This window comes from Sapajus apella, unplaced genomic scaffold (genome assembly GCF_009761245.1).
Source record: "Sapajus apella isolate SASKATOON/1434 unplaced genomic scaffold, GSC_monkey_1.0 scaffold11, whole genome shotgun sequence".
In the NCBI taxonomy this organism is placed as follows: Eukaryota; Metazoa; Chordata; class Mammalia; order Primates; family Cebidae; genus Sapajus; species Sapajus apella.
Genome location: NW_022436951.1, coordinates 22,691,684 through 22,699,611, shown reverse-complemented (window position 1 = coordinate 22,699,611; position 7,928 = coordinate 22,691,684). Strand labels below are relative to the sequence as shown.

At 35.8% G+C, this 7,928-nt stretch overlaps 1 long non-coding RNA gene across 1 annotated transcript; it reads right to left on the bottom strand.

Annotated features, from left to right (window-relative positions):
* Positions 1-1,597: 1,597 nt before the first annotated feature.
* Positions 1,598-7,113, bottom strand: LOC116552174. Its single transcript, XR_004269259.1, has 3 exons — positions 7,102-7,113; positions 6,528-6,535; positions 1,598-1,698 (listed from the first exon to the last, which is right to left on the bottom strand). It is a non-coding gene; the product is annotated as an uncharacterized LOC116552174 (long non-coding RNA).
* Between the last annotated feature and the right edge of the window lie 815 nt (positions 7,114-7,928).

The following is a 7,928-nucleotide window of genomic DNA, read 5'->3' as shown; positions in this document are numbered from 1 at the left end:
TCTTTTCTCTCTAGTTTATGGTTCCAGAGGTAGATCTAGATATAGCAAAGATTAAGTGTGATAAAATTCTTTACACTGGTAACTAGATAGAATTGGAAATTGTAAAAATATTCACTAGGATCTTAATAATAAATTTTAATAAAATTTATATTTTGCATTTAAAACACTGAATAAAATAAACTTTAAATACTTTACATATTTATAGTTATTAAGCACAATGCATACATGTTTTAAAATTTATACAAAGTTTGAATGTCTTAAAGAAATATTTCTTACAAATGAAAATATATTTTATTTTAGCATACCATTTATTAAAACTGTATATAAATTTAGTGTACTGTATATAAATTTTTAATATTATTGATATTTTAAAATGAGTAAGAGTTAAGACTATTTTTGTCTACTTTCGATTATATAAGATACTTTAAAAACAATTTCGTCTCTCTGAAGGCACATTTGTCAAAGACTTTATTTGCTTGCTGAATCTATTTTTTAAATTAATACATTTATTATGGTGGGTGTGATCCTGATTTTTCTCTTGACGTAAATCCCACACAAGTGTTCGGGAAAGGCTTGCTCTTTCTTCTTCAGTTGTCCGTTTCCTTTTTCCATGGCCCATTTGTAGCAGGTAAGCCAAGAGAGAGGGTGTTAACCCTGGGCAACCTACAATTATATCCAGCAGGCTGACCAGTGACCATTTTTAAAAAAAAATTCTTGCCCAGGCACAGTGGCTCATGCCTGTAATCCCAGCACTTTGGGAGGCTGAGGCAGGCAGATCATGGGGTCAAGAGATTGAGACCATCCTGGCCAACATGGTGAAACCCAGTCTCTACTAAAAATACAAAAATTAGCCAGGTGTAGGGGCACGCGCCTGTAGTCCCAGCTACTCTGGAGGCTGAGGCAAGAGAATTGCTTGAACCCAGGAGGCGGAGGTTGCAGTAAGCTGAGATCATGCCACTGTACTCCAGCTTGTCACCTGGCGACTGAGCGAGACTCTGTCTCAAAAAAAAAATTCTTTATTAATTTTTATTTTTATTTGAATAGTTTTTGGGGTACAGGCCATTTTTGGTTACTAATATGATTTGGCTGTGTCCCTACCCAAATATCATCTTGAATTGTAGCTTCCACAGTTCCCACATGTCATGGGAGGGAACCAGTGGGGAATAATTGAATCATGGGGGTGGGGATTTCCTGTGCTGTTCTCATGACAGTAAATTTCTCATTCGAAATCTGATGGTTTTATAAGGGGGAGTTTCCCTGCACAAGCTGTCTCATTCTCTTTTGTGTGATGCCATGTAAGACGTGCCTTTCACATTCCACAATGATTCTGAGGCCTCCGCAAACATGTGAAATGGTGAGTCTATTAAATCTCTCTTTCTTTATAAATTACCCAGTCTTGGGTATGTCTTCATCAGCAGTGTGAAATGGACTAATACAGTTACATAAATACTTTTTTTCTTTCTTTTTTTTGAGTCAGGGCCTTCCTTTGTCAGTGCATTGCAACCTCCACCTCCTGGGATCAGCCTCACGAGTAGCTAGGACCTCAGGGGTATGCCACCACACCTGGCTAATTTCTTTTTTTTGAGATGGGTTTTACCATGGCTAGGTTGGTCTCATACTTCTGAACTCAAGTGATCAGCTCACCTTAGCTTCCCAAAGTGCTTGGGATTACTTGTGTGAGCCACTCCACACAGCCAGCTGAAGTTCTTCACGGTGATTTCTGAGATATTAGTGTACTCATCTCTCAAGCAGTGTACACTGTACCCAATATGCAGTGTTTCATCCCTCACCCCCTCACTAAACCCCCTCAGTCCCTGAAGTCCATCATTCTTATGCCTTTGCATTCTTATAGCAACGTTCCCACTTACAAGTGAGAACACAGCATATTTGATTCGTCATTCCTGAGTTACTTTGCTTAGAATAATGGCCTTGAGCTCCATCCAATTCACTGCAAAAGGCATTATTTAGTTTCTTTTTATGGCTGAGTAGTATTCTGTGGTGTATATATACCACATTTTCTTTATCTGCTCATTGGTTGATGGGTATTTAAGTTGCTTCCATATATTTGCAATTGCAAATTTTGCTGCTATAAACATGTATGTGCATGTGTCTTTTGGATATAAGGTTCCTTTTCCTTACTAGCTTATATTCCCACTGGCAGTGTAAAAATGTTCCCTTTTCACTGCAACCATGCCAACATCTATTGTTTTTCATCTTTTTAATTACGGCCATTCTTGCAGGAGTAAGGTGGTATCTCAATGTGGTTTAAATTTGCATTTCTCTGATAATTAGTGATGTTGGACATTTTTCACGTTTGTCGGCTATTTGTATATCATCTTTTGACAATTGTTCATTCATGTCCTTTGCCCACTTTTTGATGGGATCATTTGTTTTTGTTTTTGTTTTTTTTTTTTTTTAGCTGTTTTGTTTGAGTTACTTGTAGATTCTGGATATTAGTCCTTTGTTGGATGCATAGTTTGCAAATATTTCCTCCCACTCTGTGAGTTGTCTGTTTATTATGCTGATTATTTCTTTTGCTGTGCAGGAGCTTTTGAATTTAATGAGACCCCATTTATTTATTTTTGGTTTTGTTTTACTTGCTTGTGGAATCTTAGTCATGAATTCTCTGCCTAAGTCAATGTCTAGAAGAGTTTTTCTGATATTGTATTCAAGAATTTTTATGGTTTCAGGTCTTGGATTTAAGTCTTTGATTCATCTCAAGTTGATTTCTGGATAAGGTGATGAGAATCCAGTTTCATTCTTCTACCTGTGGAGTGCCAGTTTTCCCAGCACCATTTATTAAGGAGGTTATCCTTTCCCCACTTTATGTTTTTGTATGCTTTGTCAAAGTTCAGTTAGCCATAAGTATTTGACTATTTCTGAGTCCTCTCTTCTGTTCCTTTAGTCAACATGCCTATATTTATACCAGTATCCTCTTGTTTTGTTAACTATGGTCTTGTAGTATAATTTGAAGTTGAATAATATGATGCCTCCAGATTTATTCTTCTCAATTAATATTGCTTTGGCTATGTGGACTCATTTTTGGTTCTATGTGAATTTCAGATTTTTTTTCTAGTTCTGTGAAGAATCATGATAATATTTTAATGGGAAATTCATTGAACCAGTAGATTGCTTTGGGCAATATGATCATTTTCAAAATATTGATTCTTTCCATTCACGAGCATGGGATGTGTTTCCATTTATGTCATCTACGATTTCTTTGAGCAGTTTAGTAGTTTTCCTTATAGAGATCTTTCATCCCTTGGCTAAGTATATTTCTAAATAAATATATTTAGGGATTGAGTTATTGATTTGATTCTCAGCATGGTCATTGTTGTTATATAACAGCACTACTAATTTGTATACATTTATTTTGTATCTTGAGACTACTCAATTTGTTTGTCAGATCTAGGGTCTTCTTAGATGAGTCTTTATAGTTCTGTAGGTATACTGTCATACCATCAGTGAATAGTGACAGTTTGACTTTCTTTTTCAATTTGGAGGCCCCTTTTTTCTTTCCCTTGTCTGGCTGCTCTGGCCAGGGCTTATAGCATTATGTTGAATAGAAGTGGTGAATGTGGGCATCCTTGTCTTGTTTCAGTTGTCAGGAAGAATGCTTTCAACTTTTCCCCATTCAGTATGATGCTGACTGTGGGCTTTCCATACATAGTTTTTATTAATTTGAGATAAGTCCCTTCTATGCCTATTTTGTTTATGGTTTTTATCATAAAGGGATGCTGAATTTCAACAAATGCTTTTTCTGCATCCATTGAGATGATCACATAGTTTTTGTTTTTAATTTCGTTTATGTAATGTATTACATTTATTGATTTGCATGTGTTAAACCATTTCTGCAACCCTGGTATGAAACTCACTTGATCATGATATATTATCTTTTTGATATGCTGTTGGAATCAGATTCAGCTAGCTAATATTCTTTGAGGATGTACACATCAATGTTTATCAAATATATTGGTCTATAGATTTCTTTTTTGTTCTTGTTGTTATGTACTTTCCTAGTTTTGATATTAGGTGATGCTGGCTTGTTAGAATGACTCAGGGAGGATTCTCACTATTCCTATCTTTTGGAATAATTTCAGTAGGATTATTATATATCATTATTTGAATGTCTGATAAAATTCAGCTGTAATTCCATCAGGTCTTGCCTAGATTTTGTTTTCTTGGCAATTTTGAAAATTGCTGACTCAATCTCCCTGCTTGTTGTTGGTCTGTTCTGGATATTTATTTCTTACTGATTCAATATAGGAGGGTGGTATATTCCCAGGAATTTATCCATCTTCTCCAGATTTTCTAGTTTGTGCATATAAAGGTGTGTACAGTAGCCTTGAATGATTTTTTGTATTTCTGTGGTATCAGTTGTATTAACTCCCATTTTATATCTAATTGAGCTTATTTTGATCTTCTCTTTTGTTTTCTTGGTTAAACTCATTAACAGTCTATCAGTTTTGTTTATTATTTCAGAGAACCAGCCTTCTGTGTCATTTATCCTTGTTTGTTTGTTTCAATTTCATTCAGTTTTGCTCTGATTTTTGTAATTTCTTTTCTGTTGCTGGGTTTGGGTTGAGTTTGTTCTTGTTTCTCTAGTTCCTTGAGGTGTGACATTAAGTTTTTAATTTGTGCTCTTTCAGTCTTTTTGACATAGGCATTTAATGCTGTGAACTTTTAGCACCACTTTGGCTGTTTCCCAGATGTGTTTGTTAAGTTGGTCAGTATTCATTTATTATAATTCATTTCCAATAATTTTAAAATTTCCATTTTGATTTCATTTTTAACCCAAAATTCATTCAAGAGCAGATCATTAAATTTTCATATACTTGTGTAGTTTTGAGGGTTCCTTTCATAGCTGGTTTCCAGTTTTATTCCACTGTGATCTAAGGAGATAGCATTTAGATCTAGGTAACCTGCACACAGAATTCTGACCTACCCCAGGCCATAAGCTTCCCCACAGAGATAGCAAGCAGGGATCTCTGTGTCTTCCAGCAAGCCTGGGCACCCAGCTCCTGTTCTCACTCTTGTCTGCAGCACATTTGCCCCCAATTCTGTTCAAAGGAGTTCATCTCCACTTAATATGGCTTGGCTCTGTGTCCCCACCCAAATATCATCTCAAATTGTGATCCTCACGTGTTGACAGAAGGACCTGTAATCTCCATGTGTTGAGGGAGAAAGGGATTGAATCATGCGAGATGTCCCCCCATGCTATTCTCTTGATAGTGAGTTCTCATGAGTTCTGATGGTTTTATAAGTGTTCAGAAGTTTCTTCTTTGCTCTTCTCTTACTTGCTGCCATGTGAAGAAGGTCCTTGCATCCCCTTTCCCTTCTGCCATGATTTTAAATTTCCTGAGGCTTCCCCAGCCATGTGGATTTAACCTGTTTATATTATGAACTCCCCATTCTTGGACGGTTTTTTTATAGTAGTGTGAGAATGGACTAATACAATACTCAAAATTATTTCACAAAATTCAGCTGGGAACTTATTTCACCCTGCAACCCCTCCCGAAGCTTGTTGGCTGACTTCCTCAAGGACCCTTGTGAGATGTAGTCAGGGATGGCTTCCCTGGACTCCTGCTGGAGACTGGGAATGCCTACAAGGCACTTCCTGCTACTGCTTCTACCTTTATAGGTCAAGACACCTCCTGAATTCATTCTAGCTGTGGATGTTAGGGCCTTCTTCCATGCTCTGGATTTTCAGTTTCTTTGATGGGGTGTGTGCTCAGAGGTAGGCTTATCCCATCCCATCTCATACTCTGGAAACTTAGTTTTTTTTTTTTTTTTTTTTTTTTTTTTTTTTTTTGCCTGTCTTACAGAGTATGGTGCAACCTGCTACTTCTTTCAAAGGGCCTGTGAATTCTCTTAGGATTTGTCTGAAAGAAAATCACAGTAATTCCCTTGTTAGTAGAAAAATTTTATTTAGCATCTCAGTCTCTTATGAGGGTTTGTTCTCCATACGTGTTTCCACAAGGATTCAGTAAGTTATGGTAAGGGTGACCCTAATTCCATTTTGCCAGAAACAGTCCTGGTTTGAACCTACTATTTTAGCACGATTAATAATAGTGTTACCATTTTCTCTGAAAAGTGTTCAGTTTGAATTATTACTTATATAGCTCTTTTAAATATAAGACACTATATTCATAAGTGCTTCATCAACATTTTCATTCTAGATGATTTCCTTTATATGTGATAATTTCTTATGAACATGTACGTGAGTATCATAAATATTAAGCCCATGATTAAGTTTTGGGAGTGTTGTCCTATATGGGGAAAAAGCCTTTATTTAATCAATTACATGGAATCCAGTGGCTTGCCTGTTCTTTTATTCTTTTTAAAAGCGATCAGTCCATTTCAGGATGGTTTGCACTACGGGCAAGATCTATGAATGAAGGTAAAATATTTGTAAGCATTTTCAGTGCTGTAAACTATCTACATATTTTTAAGATTAGAGTGTATGGCTGTAGCATTTATTTGGTTCACATGTCCTAGCTAAGACCCGAATTATGTCATTAGTGAACTAAATTTTCTTTTCAAATAGAATATCTTAAGTAGAAGTCCACATTGAGACAGAAATTTAGGTGCAGCCAAAAGGAGAACTGTTCCAGATGAATTGAAAGCTTTGTTTGTGAAATTGGTCAAGACTGTAAACATCACGTATGGTCCATGACGAGAAATGCCATTTCCATTTCTCCAAGGAGCTTGTTAGTGTTCACAGAACCATTTTGGAAAATGACTGTCATTTGGCTAAGTCATGACTCCCTTTTTAATGAAACAATTTGCTTCACTATTCTACAGTAATGAACTAGCAGTTGTTTAGCATCAGCCAAAAGAACTGAAGTTCAAAAGTCAGAGGCTATGCATATCTATTTTCTTCTTGTGTTCAGTGGTTCCAATGAACTCTGCCATTTTTACAGATACATCACATTCCATTGCTTCTGAAAGAGAGAGGGGTCCCAGGACAGGACTTGTTTTCCTGCTTCCTAAAGTTTTCCCAAGGATTCTCACTGTAAAAGTATCCATCCAAATTTGACTGTTTGATTAAAAGATTTTAGTTATCTCTTTAGGTGTGACATCGCAATGTCTCTAATATACAAACATGCAGAAATGAAAAGCTACGCATTTCATTTTTGTCTCGTTATACACAGAACCAGTTTAATGGTTCATAGAATGTCTTTGTTGAGTATAACCCAGTTCATCCTCAAAAAATTACAATATTTTCTTTCCATGGCTATCCAACTTTTTGTCAACTCATTTGATGTAGCCTGCAAAGCCATCCTAGTTTTCTCAGTTGGGTATCTTATTATAATGTAATCAATATAATAGAATGCCTTAAACCTATAAGTACTTCTATTAGGAAGATGTGGGATTTGTAGAATAAATGTTTCAGCTTTTATATTATAAATCTTATCTATTAGTTCTTTGGTGTTACGGCTATTGTGATATCTATTTTTATTTTATGGCTCATTTATGTATGCTTAATCTGCATCTATTATAAATACTTAGCCTTCATATAGAAATTTAAATAATCACTTAAAATTTTCATAATCTCTATTATATTTGTTTTCATTCTAAAATAAGCAATGCCTTATCTGAGAATACTGCTGATTTTTGATCATGTATTTAAAATGGTCTTGACGTTTTCTCTTTATTAGCTTAGTTTTCTTTTCTTTCCTTTTTTTATAGTGTACTCAAAGGGAAGAGGATTATGGTGCATGGATGGGATTGGTGGTTATTTAGCCTGTTTTTTGTACGAGTGGATAAAATTAGGAACTCCTGCCTCTTTCGTGATTCAGTACTCGTCCTAGCTACAGATGCTCCCTATCCCTTACAGCTCTTATCCCATTCCCAGGGAACTGCCTTTCTTTTTTTTTTTTTTTTTCTTTTTCTGACCCAGGCTTATATACTCAGGGTTTGATCTA